This window comes from Lepidochelys olivacea (assembly GCF_965140295.1).
Source record: "Lepidochelys olivacea isolate rLepOli2 genome assembly, chromosome: 12".
NCBI lineage: Eukaryota > Metazoa > Chordata > Testudines > Cheloniidae > Lepidochelys > Lepidochelys olivacea.
The window spans coordinates 22917722-22933553 of record NC_140422.1 but is presented as its reverse complement, the minus strand read 5'-3'; the positions used below and the strand labels follow the sequence as shown (position 1 = coordinate 22933553).

General features: G+C 44.4%; 1 long non-coding RNA gene across 1 annotated transcript in view; it reads right to left on the bottom strand.

The window, feature by feature from the left end:
* The window catches only part of LOC311529234, a 51370-nt gene that overhangs the window by 28411 nt on the left and 7127 nt on the right, over positions 1-15832 (bottom strand). The window contains exons 2-3 of the long non-coding RNA XR_014713801.1: positions 14715-14786; positions 14295-14499 (exon numbers count right to left, since the gene is read on the bottom strand). This is a non-coding gene — a long non-coding RNA (uncharacterized lncRNA). The remainder of the gene's footprint in view (positions 1-14294; positions 14500-14714; positions 14787-15832) is intronic.

Here is a 15832-nt window from a genome sequence, read left to right as displayed (position 1 = left end):
ATTATGATATTGACAAGCTAAAGTCCCTTGAAATTCAGAAAACCTTCGTTCTGCAGTTAAAGAACGGGTTTCAAGCAGACCTTGATGAAGAGGAGGGGAATGCAGATGAAGAGATCAACAAGAAGTGGGAGAAAGTAACAGCAATTTATAAATAGAGCAGTGAAGCCTGTCTAGGCTACAGGCAAAAGAGAAGGAAGGAGTGGATTACACCCAGTACATGGAACGCCATAGAAACCAGATGAGCCCTGAAGAAAAAAGTTTTAGACACAAAATCCCACAGGCTAAAGGACAAATACCACAAGCATTATAGCAAGGTACACTGGGAGGTCAAACGCCTTGTGACAGCGGACAAATGGTATTATATTGATAATCTGGTAACACAAGCAGAGGATGCAGTTGCTCGTGGTGAACAAGGAACTGTTTACAAAATGACGCAGCTTCTCAGTGGTAAATTGTTGGGTCACCCTCAAAGTTAGGTAAGTATGACAGAATTATAATTATGTAGTAGTAGAAATAAAGATAGACAAAAGAGTATATAGGTATTGTAAAAGGGTATGAACATCAGTTCCATGCTGTTGAATTTCACTCAAACAAATGCAAGGCCAAAGTGCTAATTATTTCAGGCCAGTACAGGATAAAGAGTCTGTGCTGGAAAGTGATAAGAACTTTGAGAAAACAGTGCTGTTTTTTAAAACAATACCCTGATGCTCTTTCCCCACGGGGGCGCCTTGTCATGCCTATTTAAATCTTGGTATCCAAAGAGGGAAAAATAGATAGTGGGATAAAACTTGTTGAATGAATCAAGAGTCATAGATTGTGTTGTTAAGTAAAAGAATGAACAATGAGTGCATGGAATTGAGAGCCTGAAGCAGGGAAATAATTGGTTAGTAAATGGTGCCAGCCTAATCCTAAGAATTTCAACCTTGGTATCGATGGGACGAAGAATATGCAAAGTGGAGATAACCGGATGACCCCCAGAGGGCAAACCTGAATCCACCCAAAACGCATCATGGAAGAACAAGAAGATAACACCTAGCCATCATGGAACTGTCATGGATGTACCACCTGCTGACTGATGGTCATCTCAATCGTAAATTCAGCATAATGAAGCAACTTCCATAGACTTGTATTGAACTTGTATTGAGACCTATAAAAATTGGATCCAGGGACTATGTTCTTTGAGTCTGGTTCTACGACCACCCTCCAGGAGCATCGGATGCGCATCTGACAACGACTCGGCTCCACTCATGTCCAGGCCACCTGGCCAGTGACTTGGCACGAGCAACGTCTAGGTTGGTAACTATAACAACCTTTTTGCAGAACCTGTGTGAATGTGTGTGTGTGAATGGATTTATATAGAAATTGCATATAGTAATATTTTGTTGTATTTACAATAAATGTGGCATTTTGCCTTGTCCCTCTTACAAGATCCTGTTGGTATCATTTTATTAGTGTAACATAATGGCAGACATCAACAAACACTCTCATCAGGAACAAACAAGGAACCTACTAACAACTGAAAAAGAACAAGAAATGCACTGGACAGAACATTTCAAAGAATTGCTGAACAAGGAGCCACCTAAAGAGGAAGCAAACATCCAGGAGGCAAAAGAAGATCTTGGATATCAACACAGAAACCGTAACTAAGGAAGAGATCATTCAAGCCACCAAATCCTTAAAAAATGGGAAAGCTCCTGGCAAGGATAACTTGAATGCAGAATTGTTCAAGGTAAATCCTAAATTAGCAGCATCTATCCTGGCCCCTCTATTTATATCAGTCTGGGAAAGGGAAAAAGTGCCAGATAAGTGGACCAATGAAATTATAGTGAAGATACTAAAGAAAGGAACTCTCAGTGATTGTAGTAACTGGCGTGGTATCATACTTATCTGCGTCAAGCAAAGTACCGTGTAAGATCATATATGGATCATATAACCCAGCATATATCATAGGCAGTTGATAGCGTTCTCGGAAAACGGCAAGCTGGTTTTCGGAAAGGGTGTGGATGCACGGACCAGATATTTGCTCTATGAAACATAATAGAACAGCACTTGCAATGGCAACTCTATATAAATTTCATAGACTTTGAGAAGGCTTTTGATAGCATTCACAGGACCAACCTATGGTGCATTCTGTGGGCATATGGAATTCCTTTCCATATAATCAACATCATCAAAAGCTTCTATTTCAACTTTACATGCAGTGTTGATCACATTGAGCTCAGTTTTGAAGTCAAAACTGGAGTACATCAGGGGTGTGTCATGTCTGCAATCCTCTTCAACATTGCCATCGACTGGGTAATGCGGCATACAACAGAAGACATGCCACGGGGCATTAAATGGACACTCTTCTCATCCCTTGAAGACCTGGACTTCACAGATGATGTCGCTCTCCTATCACATACCCAACACCATATTCAAGAAAAAACAACTCGACTCAATGCATTCAGCCAGCAAATTGGACTGAAAATCAACTGCAATAAGACAGATTCATGACCTTTAATATTGCCTCACCATCACCTGTATGGATAGAGGATTATGTTCTCACCAATGTAGAAACATTCACATACTTCGGCAATACCATCAGCTAGGACAGTGGAACAAGGCAGGACATCCGGAACAAAATCAATAAAGCCAGGAACACCTTCAGGAGCTTAAATACAGTCTGGAAATCATCAAAATACAACACCAAAACCAAACTTAAGATTTATCAGAGCTGCGTAGTTTCAACTCTACTTTATGGTACATAATGCTGGTGAATCAGAAAGTATGACACGTCCAAACTGTCTTCATTCCAAACATGCCTCCTCCGTATCTTTTGGCCCAGAACAATCTCAAACCAAGATCTATTGACACAGTGCAGCCAAAAGGATCTGAGCACCATCATTGCCAGGAGGCGTTGGAGATGGATCAGTTATGTGCTTTGGATGGAAACTGATTCCATCACCAGAGTAGCAATAAGGCAAGCGAAAGGCAAGCGAAAATGAGGCCACCCAAAAACAATATGGCAAAGAGCTGTGGAAGCCGAGCTGAAAAACCTGGGGCAAAGCTGTGGAACCATTGAAAGACTTACACCAATTTCAATTATTTGAAATTCTGGCAATTATATTGTGTTATTCTGACAAATAAAATATGCAGAATTTTAAAATATTGTGCACAGAATTTTTAATTTTTTGTTGCAGAATTTTTAATTCCCGCCCCCTCGCGGAGTATATTTTGAAACTAACAAGGATATATAGTTTGAATGCCAGGAAAAATGTTATTTTACTTCTATGTGATAATTATCACAGAACTCAATGCAGTCACTTAGAAAGCACACATGTGACTGGATGAGCTGATCAGTAAACTTTGTTCCAGGGCTCAGAATTGTGGACCTTGAGAAAGGTAAATAATAAAAATGTAATGACTCATGACTGTTTTCAGTCAGTCATGAGATTTCTCATATCTCCACTACTACTAATTTACAGGCTATATTGTGAGAAGGGTTGAGCACCCCATTTCCTTCACTGGGTGTTCCAGGTGCACATCACCTCTCTCAGTTGGGCCCTATATTTGTTTTTCATAACACAGCAAGTAGTCTCCAAGGTAGTTAATTTCTGAGCTCTTTAGTTATAGTTTTTGGAGTATAATAGGGCACAGTTTATATTGAGTGCCATAATTTCCTGTCATATAACCCGTAAATAGTACTGTAAATCGTGGATCCAATCCATAGGTATAATTCAGAATTCTGAACCTTGCTCTTGACACATCATAATATCCCATAGCCCTGAAATCACCTACCTGCAGTTACTGGGGGAAAGAATGCAACTGAGCAAGCTGATATCATCAAGGAGGCAATTTTTTTTACACTTCAATTTATAAGGCAGGCTTGAAACACCATATTCTAATGTGCCTTATTATATGTGTTCTCAGAAAAGTTGAAGAGTCTAGACCAACTTCCAACAGTGCACAAGCCAGTACAATTGGAGCAAGGTGGTGCATACTATACAGTAGAGCAGAAAAGGAGGTTACTTACCTGTGGGTGCTCCACAATAGGATGCGTGCATGCCATATGCTCTTGACTGGAGATTGCAAAGCAGTGAATCATGCTCCCTATAGGGAGGTGCGGAACTGTTAACACTCAGTTCCTTCTCAACTGCAAAGACTCTACAGCAGAGGGAGAACCAGATGTGAAGCACCTATAAGGACAAAACATCTCTAAGAATTCAAGGTACTGTACAGGTAAAGAACCTCTCCTTCTTTGAATATATGTCCCTATGGGTGCTCCACTGTAGGAGACTCCCAAGCAGTAACTGGTGCATGCTGAGGAGGCAGATCCAAGACAGTTCAGAGGACTGCATCACCAAACATTGCGTCAGTTCTACAAGCAGGTAAGATAGCGTAATGATTTCTATTATGGGAACATAATCTAAGCATGCTACAGATGTGACTGAACCTTAGTGCAGTGTGCTGTTCCTCTGTGAGGGTGCTGTATTCCAGAAGTGTCATAGTACATAATAAGATGCAACCCAGGACCCACTCCAACAGTCTTTGTGTGGAAATGGGCTGTTCCTTCATCCTCTCCACAAAAAATACAAATAGTCTGGGGCAAGGTCTTAGTACTGTCAAGGTAGAATGAGAGATCCATCCTGACACATAGTTTATGTAGGCTGGTTTCCTCCACAGAGACACGAGGCTTTGGATAGAACACTGGTGGACGGATTTCCTGATTAATATGGTATTCTGAAGAGACCTTAGGAAGGAAGCAAGGATGGGGAACAGTGTAGTTTTCTCTCTGTAGAACAACGGTTCTTAAACTTTTGTACTGGTGACTCCTTTCACATGGAGTCTCACTCAGAGGCTTGCTCCTTATAAATTAAAAACACAGTTTTATATATTTAACACCATTATAAATGCTGGAGGAAAAGCAGGGTTTGGGGTGGAGACTGACAGTTCACGACCCCCATGTAATAACCTCACGACTCCCTGAGTGGTCCCGACACCCAGTTTGAGAACCCCTGCTGTAGAAGGTAGTGAATGGTCAGTCTGCCCTGAGAACACCTAGTTCTCCCATTCATCCAGCCAAAGTGATGGACATAAGGAATGAAGTCTTCAGGGAGAGGTGGAGAAGACAGCATGTAGCTATCAGTTTAAAGGAGGATGTTCCTTACTGCATTAAGAATCAAATTCAGGTCCCATTGGGGGGCCAGGTTCCACACAGAAGGAAACAAGTTGTGTAAGCCCTTAAAGAATCTGATCATAGTAGGATGGGCAAAAACTGAGAAGCACTCAGTTGGTGAGTGGAAGGCCAAATGTACTCTGACTGAGCTCACTGACCGACCCTGTGTCTTTAAATCCTACAGGTACTCTAGGCCAGTGCTACTCAAAGTGGTGGTCCGCGGACCGGTGCCAGTCCACGAGCCATCGGCTGCCGGTCTGCATGCACTGCGTGAAAAAAAAAATTGCCAGTCCCCCACATCAGATAGCTTGAGAAGCACAGCTCTAGGCCCTCAGAGAGCAGAGCATCTGATGCTTGAGAAGAGTGAAGAGAAAACCAGGAATGGAGGTGTCTCCACTTTTGAAGGGAAGTTTTGCAAGTAGTAGGATTCCTGCAAGATAGAAAAAATAACTAGACACTATCCAAATAGGTAGTTCCATGTTTGAGAATAATTTAAGGACCATTTTGTCAGGTTCAAGGATGAGGGGCTGGGATGGATCAGGGTCTCTAAGTTCTTCTTCGAGTACTTGCTCATATCGATTCCAATTAGGTGTGTGCGAGAATTTTTTCCTAGCAACATCCGGTGGGTCAGCTGTGGAGCCCCCTGGAGTGGCGCCTTCATGGTGCTATATATATATATATATATATATATATACACACACACACACACACACACACCCCAGCCAACCCAGTGCCTCCTCAGTTCCTTCTAACCGCCCGTGACGGTCACTGGAACTGTGGAGCGTGGCATAGCTGTCCTCCACTCTCCCTAGCTTTTTGCTTCCCGTTGTTAGATAGCTGTTATAGTTGTATAGTTAGTATAGTTGCAGTAGTTGTTATAGAGATAGTGATAAGTTTAGACTTAATTTAGTGGGTTGGAAGGGGTCCTTCCTCTCCTCCCTATCTGCTGCTTGGGCTCATGCCCAAGGCTTCGGGTTTCAAAGCTTGCTCAGCCTGCTCAAAGCCTATGCCAACAGGAGACCCCCACAACTCCTGTTTGAAGTGCCTTGGGGAGTCTCACCAGGCTGAGAAGTGTTCATACCTTGGACCAAAAAGGAGTGGGACTTTAGACTCAAGCAGCTCTTTATGGAAGCGGCCCTTAGCCTAGTACTGTTCCCCAGCGCCTCGCTGGCACCGATCCGCACTGCGCCCTGGAGAGTCAATGGCACCGTTGAGTCCGGTGCGCACAGGCTTGTGCTGTCTCTTCTGGCCTGGAGATAGAGAACGGCGCCAGGTCACTTGTACTGGCTGTGGTGCTGGAGAGGGCCAGTGCTGCGAGCCTCTATCGGAGTCCAACCATGGTGTAGATTCATCATTGAGAAATACAATTAATTAATTGTCTCACAACACTAAAGAATTTTTTAAAAGGTGTTTTTTTTTTTTTTCTATGAGACACCATGTTTCAGAAAGCACAGGCTGGCAACACAATGTTAGGAGGAAAGACAACTACATTTCTGCTGGGGACAGACATTATTTTTGTTCTATTTCAAGAATGAGTTTAATCCTCTTAAAACAGTACTGGAATCTCTCCTACTCTTGGTGAAGATTGAACTGGTGCCACCTGAGTTTGTCAGAAGAAGGTTCTATTCCAACTATTTCCTAGTCAGCAAAAGAGACAGAAGATGGAGAGCAATCCTCTCTCTCAGAATCTTGCCCACCTATCTCCTTTCAAAGCATTTCAGATCATACTAGCCACCATAGTTTCATCCCTAGATCCAGGAAACTGCTTCATCACCCTCAGACTACAGGATACGTACTTTCATGTAGCCATCTACCCATCCCACAAGCATTTCCTTCATTTTTTAATAGTCTCAGATCATTACCAAAACTGAGTCTTGTCTTCTTCGGGATCTGCACAGCCCTGAGGGCCTTTACAAAGATTATCCTCTCTGTGTTAGAAGTATACCTCCATCACTGGGATATTGTGGTACTGGACAACTAGCTCATCAGCGGCTGGTCCGCTCTAGAGGGTCAGTCGGCAACCTCCAGGGCACTACCTTTATTTCAGTCTCTGGATCTCCATATCAATCTGAAGAAGTCTATACTGACCCCAGTCCAAAGGATAGACTTCATCAAAGCTACTCCAGACTCTCTTATTACAAGAGCCTACCTGCCTAAGGAGAGATTCTCCATTTTATCCAGTTTTATCTCAGCAATACAGCACAGCCCACAAATAACTGCAAGGACCTACCTACAGCTCTTGGGCTGTATGTCAGCCTTCACGTTTGTCATGCTTTACCCAAGACTGCACCTCATGTGCCTTCAGATGTTGTAAGGTTTGCGTACACCCCAAACAGACAGTCTCTCCAAACTCATCATGGTACCTCTGAAAATTCTGGAGACTCTCAGCTGATCCAAGGACACAATGAAGCACTGCATGAGAACCCCATTTTCACATCTCCCACCCTCAAAGATCCTTATTACAGATGCCTCCCATTTGGGGAGGAATCTCAGGCCAGGTGATCCTCACAAGATACCACACTCCACATCAACATTCTAGAGCTAAGAGTTGTTCAATATGCTTATTAGCACTTCCTTCACAACATACAGGGTCACTCTGTCAGGGTAATACTGGACAACAGCGTAGCAATGTGTTATGTCAACCAGCAGGGCTTAGTAAGATCCCAATCCTTATTCACAGAATTGCTGAAACTGAAACTGGTGCATTTCCCATCAGATAGAAATCTCAGTGGTCTGTCTACCAGGCCACACAACTGCAGACTCTCTGACCTCTTCCATCAGGAAGATGAATAGGAGCTCTATGACTTTGTCTTCAACAGCATCTGCCAAGCCTGAGGTCTCCCAGAAGCAGACCTCTTTGGTACCCCAATCAACATGAAATTTTGCCTTTTCTGCTCCTTATAGCCATGACTCCTTGAGAGATTTCTTAGTAAGACCACGATCTTGTACCTTGCTATATGCTTACCTGCCTCTCTCTCACTCTTTCCTGTTGCAGTTCGAGCAAGGTCTTGAGAATGAGAAAGGGTTATCCTCATAACATTGTCCTGGCCAAGACAAATGTGCTTACTCAAACCTCCTTCACTTCTCTGTAGCAATGCCTATCTGCCTTCCTATCAGGAGGGCTCTCCTATCACAGAAAAGACGGTTACTCATCTTCATAACTTTTGTTCTTCGAGATGTGTTGCTCATATCCATTTCAATTAGGTGTGCGCGCCGCGTGCACAATCGTCGGAGAATTTTCACCCTAGCAACACCCAGTAGGTCGGCTGTGAAGCCCTCTGGAGTGGCGCCTTCATGGCGCTGGATATATACCCCAGCTGTCCCAGTGCCTCCTCAGTTCCTTCTTGCTGGCTACTCTGACAGAGGGGAAGGAGGGCGAGTTTGGAATGGATATGAGCAACACATCTCAAAGAACAACAGTTACAAAGGTGAGTAACCGTCTTTTCTTCTTCGAATATTGTTTCCAATTAGGTGACTTCCAAGCTTTACCTAGGCGGTGGGGTCGGAGTGAGGTACCGCAGAGTGCAGAACCACTGAACCAAATGCAGCATCGCCCCTGGATTGCTGAATTATCGTGCAGTGAGCGGCAAAGGTATGTACCAATGACCAAGTGGCAGCTCTACAGATCTTCTGTATTGGAACCTGGGCCAGGAAAGCGACCCATGAGGCTTGAGCCCTCGTGGAGTGAGCGGTGAGGTGCGTTGTCGGGACACCGGCCAAGTTGTAGCAGGCACGGATACAGGCCGTGATCCAGGAAGAGATGCGCTGTGAGGAGACCGGGAGGCCTTTCATCCGATCGGCCATGGCAACAAAATTGCTGGGTCGTTTTTCTAAACGGCTTCGTGCACTCAAGATAGAAGGCGAGAACCCTACGAACACAGAGAGTGCAGCTGTTGCTCCCGTCGAGTAGCGTGTGTTTCGGGTAGAAGATCAGAAGGAAGATGTCCTGGTTGATATGAAAGGCTGACACTACCTTAAGAAGGCAGGCAGGGTGAGGCTGCAGCTGTACCTTGTCTTTATGGAACACCGTATACGGTGGTTCCAACGTGAGGGCTCTGAGCTCGGATACATGCCTTGCAGAGGTGATAGCCACAAGGAAGGCTGTCTTCCAGGAGAGGTACAGGAGCGAGCAGGTGGCCATCGGCTTGAACAGGGTCCTCATAAGCCTGGAGAGGACCAAGTTAAGGTCCCATGAGGGAATCCTGCAGGTATAGACAGTCCAGTCCCTTAAGGAATCTGACGACCATAGGGTTGGAAAAGACCAAGCGACCATGTTCCCCCGGGTGGAAAGCCGAAATGGCTGCCAGGTGCACCAGATAGACGATACAACCAAACCTTCTTGTTTTAGGGACAGGAGATAATCCAGGATGAAAGGCACCGAAGCCTGCAGGCGGGGCACGCCGTTCTGAGCACACCAACAGGAAAACCATTTCCACTTGGCCAAATATGTGGCTCGGGTGGAGGGTTTCCTGCTACCTAGCAGTACCTACTGCACCGAGTGTGAGCAGAGCAGCTCTGACCGAGTTAGCCATGCAGCATCCATGCTGTGAGGTGGAGCGATTGCAGGTGAGGGTGACAGAGGCGTCCGTGCTCTTCTGAGATCAGGTTCGGTCACAGCAGGAGTGTGATCAGAGTGTCTACTGATAACTCCAAGAGTGTGGTATACCAGTGCTGCCTGGGCCACGCTGGTGAGACCAGAACCAGACGTGCTCTGTCCCTGCGTAACTTGAGCAGGACCCTGTGGACTAGTGGGAACGGAGGGAAGGCGTAGAACAGCTGGTCTTTCCACAGAAGTAGGAAGGCGTCTGTTAGGGAACCCAGGGAATGTCCCTGGAGAGAACAGAACACTTGGCACTTCCAGTTGTTGCACAAGGCGAACAGGTCAACCTGGGGAAACCCCCAAGTTTCAGGAAGATGGAGTGGATGACATCTGGGCGAATTGACCACTCGTGAGACTGGAAGGACCTGCTGAGGCGATCCACCAACGAATGGCTTCCTGACTGAGGGGGGATGACCGGGCTCCCCCTGGCTTGTTGATGTAAACATAGCCGTGGTGTTGTCTATGAGGACCGCCACACAACAGCCATGTAGGTGCCTGTGAAACGCCTGACATGCCAGGCACACTGCCATCAGCTTTTGCACACTGATGTGAAGAGATAGCTCGGATGCGATCCATAGACCCTGCGTTCGGAGGTCCCCGAGGTGGGCACCCCATCCCAGAGATGATGCGTCTGTGCCTAGGGACAAGGAGGGTTGTGGGGCATGAAATGGTACCCCTTCACACACCGACATGGGGTCCAACCACCAGTGGAGGGAGGTTAAAATCACTTCTGGGACAGTGACCACCATGCTCAGGCTGTCTCAACCTGGCCGATATACTGTTGACAGCCAGGCCTGAAACGGGAGAAGCTGAAGTCTGGCATGCCTGGTTATGTACGCACATGAAACTATGTGCCCCAGAAGGCTCAGGCACGTCTTTACCATTGAAGTCAGGAAGTTTTGAAGGCTGCGGAAGATGTCCACCAGCAACTGAAAACGGGCATCCGGTAGGAGAGCTCGGGCGAGTCTGGAATCTAAGACTGCCCCGATAAACTCTATTCTCTGGATTGGTTCCAGAGTCGACTTTTTGGTGTTGAGCAGGAGGCCCAGCTGGCGGAACATGTCTATGGTGAGTCGAACGTGGGATTATACTTGGTCCCTGGTGCGGCCCCGAATAAGCCAGTCATCGAGATACGGAAACACTTGGATCTGTTGTTGATGAAGGGAGGCTGCCACGACGGCCATACACTTGGGTGAGCACCCTGGGAGCCGTTGACATGCCAAAGGGAAGGATGGTAAATTAGTAGTGTTCGTGATTGACCACAAAGCAAAGAAAATGTCTGTGCACTGGATGAATAACTATGTGGAAGTATGTGTCCTTCATGTCGAGGGCAGCATACCAGTCTCCAGGTAAGGAATAATGGTCCCCAGCGAAACCATGCGGAACTTCCAGCTTTACCATGAATTTGTTGGGTCTGCGCAGATTTAGGATAGGTCGAAGCCCGCCCTTGCCCTTGGGGATTAGGAAGTAACGGATGTAAAAACTCCTGCCCCTGAGCTCCCTTGGAACCTCCTTGATCACTCCCATGGTCAGGAGCGTTTGGACCTACTGTGTAAGGAGTTGCTCATGAGAAAGGTCCCTGAAGAGAGATGGGGAGAAAGAAAACTGAAGAGAATATCCCTTTTCCACTGTGCGAAGAACCCAACAGTCTGAAGTTATATGGGACCACGCACAGTGGAAATGGGAGAGATGATTTCAAAATGGAGGGGAAGGATCCTGGATGGTGACTGGCATGCCACCACTAGTGAACATGGCTGAGGGTGAATATAAAGTTACTCGTAGTCCTTGGAGGAGACAAAGTATTTCCTCTCCATTCCTCTGGCCGTCAGTGGGATGGAGGCGGGGGTTTGCCAGATTGTCTTGGCATTGGTCTGAATGGTGCAGATAATGGGCAAAGATACTTGGGACAGGGCCTCCGCTGAAAGGATGTCCTCCAACTCCACTACCTCCTCAGCTTGGAGGGTCGTATTATGTGCCACTCTACATAGAAGGTCTTGGTAGGCACGAAGGTCTATTGGGGGAGGACCAGAGATTGCTGTCCCTGCTACTGCCTCGTCTGGAGAGGACGAGGAGGATGCCACAGGGGCCAGGGGATCCTGTGGCAGAAACTGCTGTGAAGGGTCCTGTTGTCCAGGATCCACTAACTGGGGCTTGGGGCCTGTGCTGGGGTAAGTGCAGTCACTTCTATACACCCCGGAGGAAGACAACTTATGGTGGCCTCTGGCACCCGGAGTTCTGAGTGGGAGGCCCCCGACAGAACCCCTTGGGCTTGGTGGTATGCCCACGGGGTCCAGAAGGACCATTGTGAAGGCTCCTGATTAGGGTCTTGGCCTTCCTCCTGCCAGTGACCCACGTCATCCTTGCCATGGCTTGGAACAGGGTAGGCTGAGCGTGAGCCGCCCTCGGACTGTGACGACCATGAGGCAGAGCGCAAGGGCCAAGACGGTGCAGAGCGTCCCTGCACTATCGGCGCTTGTACCCTCGGTCGCTCCGGTGCTGGACGTGACTCCGAGGCTGGTATAGTGAGAAGATCCCTGAATGCATTGCCTCAGCCACATAGCAAAACACCTTGAAGGTACATATCAGATGCAGACTGCATCCTCTTCACAGGAGTCAGAATGGCACTAGATGGACATACGCCACCTCCCTACTAGATTCATGAAAGAGAGGGACTAGTAGCACTGGTTTTTGTAATCTTCTTCACACAGTTTTGCAAATAAATCTCAGTCCTGACCTCCAGCCTGTACTGCTACTATTCCAGTCCAGAGGCTCAAAACCTATTGAATTTTCTAGTGATTCTGCAAAATTATGGATCACCAAATTAACTTTCACTAACATAGGATGTGAAATAGGATCTCTACAGATAAGACCTGTGACTGGCCCATTGACTTACACTTTCTCAGTCACAGGAGTTGGGTTCTGGCCCTAATGCGAATCAAGCCAATAATTATATTGAGAGAGAACAAATATTAGAGATTTTTCTCTTATAGAGTGAAGTAAGGAAAGAGGATTTTTAAACTAAGGTTGGTCTGCAGGGAGGGATGAACTAAAACATGCATTAAGATGTAAGATCTACCTGCTTAGCAACTGTGTCCTAAAAGGAGAGGAAATATTCTAAACACATTTAGGGGCTGCTCAAAGACACCTTGTGAATGCAAGTTTCAAAACTCTCAGACTAAGCACATTACTGATGCACAAGATTCTTTTGTTTTCTTTTCTGGGAAAACACCAATGGGAATTCAGTAAGATACAGACTATAAAATATGCCTAATATACTAGACAGTAAGACTTAACTCTATATGGAAATAAAATAAATAGAATAATAAAAGATTTGGGTAGCCTCAAAATCATGCCGATATACTGAAATACAACATTCAGATGAAGAAACAGGAAGAGATTTATTTTTCAGTCAAGACTCCAAAACCACACATTAAATAATTCAGACTTCCAGCATTGATGGTCTCAGTAGGCATTGCAGTTGTCTGTACCCAGCACAGAGAAATGCCACTGAACTTCAATAATTGAGGGTCAAGTGAAGGCTTGGTGGAGATGCTAGGGAGAACACTTTAATCCTTACATTGCTGGAGTGTTTGTTTCATTTAACAACAATTACTAGAAGTAAACTTTAATGAAGATGATATTCAATACTACCAGGAAAACAAAACATTACTAGAAAGTATAAAAATTTCAAAAGGAATTAGATGAGTATATAGTGTATCTAATATGGCTTCTTTGTGGCTTTCAAAAAGCTATTTGCTAGAGGCAGATCTAGGCCACAGAGTGTGGATCTAGGGTTGAATTTAACAGGGAGTAGTGGAGGGAGCTGGATCTAGAGTTTTGATCTGGTCTCTTTTAAATTAAGGGAGTGATTACAATTTTCAGATTTATATATTTAACCCAACGTTTATGAGTAATTGGATCAGAGTTTTGATTCAGGCCCATCTCTAGTACAATGGCTGCCCTTGGAATTTTTCCACCACTTTTATAAGCAAACATTACATTAATGCAATGTTCCCCAAGTATTTCCAATACTAAATACAGAGAAGAACAGAGAATATGTGGTCATTCTTTATAGTTGCAAAGACAAACCTCGAAAGTTTTTAAAGGTGAGCTCAGTACTTAGTCACTTTTTAAAGCAATGACTGTTTAAGAACATTAAAGTCAGGACTCAAAGGGAGGAGCAAGTACAGCTAACACATTGTTCTCCCCGTTAAAAGAAAGTAACCTGCTTGAGGATAAGGCGAAGATAGAAAGTTTCCATTCTGAAACACTTATAATACAAGGCCCAACTAAGTCTCCTCCAAGTTTGAACAGTTGTTCCAGTACATTAGAATATTGTCATTGATCCAAAGAAGAATATGCACTGTTATCAAGCAGTAAATACCAACCCCCACCAAACATTAACCTTGATATTACCGACTGCAGTAATAATTATATAAATAGCATTGTCCCTACTACTGAAGTTTAAAAATTACTCTTTTATGATTACACTGAGAAAGCAATTAAGTGTACCTTAAAGTTTCAACATTAGCAACCTACACTGTTCAGATAGGATCATATTCAGCTCAAAGGAGCCCCAGCTTCTCCAGGCTCTTGGAATCTCTACGAGTTCCTTGATCTCTGCAGCTACTCATGGGTTTGACAAGGAAGTAACTCTTCAATAGCCATGGAATATCACATTAAGCATTACTGTGTCTCCTGCCCACAGGTGGCATCTCAGTAGATCTCCTAGCGTTGGGGTGCTCTGTTGGTAGAAGTGATCATAATAAATTGCAATTCTATAAGCATTTAAGGAGGAGATCTTAAAAAGATTAACCACAAAAATATCCCAGGTGGGTAGGTTAATATTATAATTACCCATTTTATTTATGGGAGAACAAAACAATTCAGGTCAAACAGCAAGGTAATGGTACAGACCTGAGTCCTCTAGTCACTAGACCACACACTCTGAATATATACCTAGGGTGGCTCTCAAGATGTTGATGTCTTGGTCCAAAGCTGCAAAAATATCCAGGATGTTGGTTCTGGCAACTGAGATGAAAAAAAGAGAAAAAGCAGGGTATGGCTCTTGGGGTACATCAGAAACAAAATCTGAAAATTGTGGGAGGTACAATACACACACCTATATGCAAGCAGCACACAGGATATCACTCCCAATTTAAAAACCCCAGATCTCAATACCCTCAAATGTTGCCTAGATTGCAAAGTCTGAAGGAACCCATGACATTGACTGATGTTCAGACCTTTTTTAAAACCTAAGGAAATTCCTAAGCAAAAACTTCATTAAAGTGTTAAAGTTGAGATAGACTAACATGTATATCCACCAGAAAGTTCTTAAATGACTTGTAGCTGCTGTCTTTCAGTTGCAGCTGTTTTATATTTTAATCTTAGAAAGCCTGAGAATTTCATGTTAAAGGTGACCTATAAAAGAAAAAGAAATGGTTTATGTTCTTTAGGTTTTGTTATAATGAATGAAGGTGGTCTGACAGTGTTTAATCTTTTATTATTAAAAAGATTAATCTTTTATTATTCTTTCATATTGGAAATCTAGGTGTTGTCTCCTCCGCTTTTCCTGCAATTCATTACAAGTGATTGAGAACCTTAATGCTACAGATATCAAGCCAAATGAAACCTGATTCAGAGGGGAAGTGATTTTATAAAGACTGTTTAAATCTTTGTTTGGTTAATACACACATCAAATACTTGAGAAACTGTTAGAGATCAGACTCCCTTATTCCTTCAAATAAGAGTGAAGATCTCTCTCAACCCACATCTCAGAGAACTTCAATGAGGCTTCCAGCATAATCAGAAGACTACAGACATGACATTCCTGACATTTCTAAGGTTTAAAGACAATTTCCCGTCCTATATCCTTCCACCTTTCAGGCCTTCTTTAATACATCAACAAGTTCCAGAAGAGGGTGACAAAGCATTTTTTCATCTTATTCAAATGATCTTTAATGTTTCCACTTACTCCCCAAGAACAATTAAGGTAATACTATGGGGAAAAGTTTGTTTGGTCTAACTATGCATTTGCATACTTTCAAATGTGTGGTGTAAAGTGGCACCTAGACTCG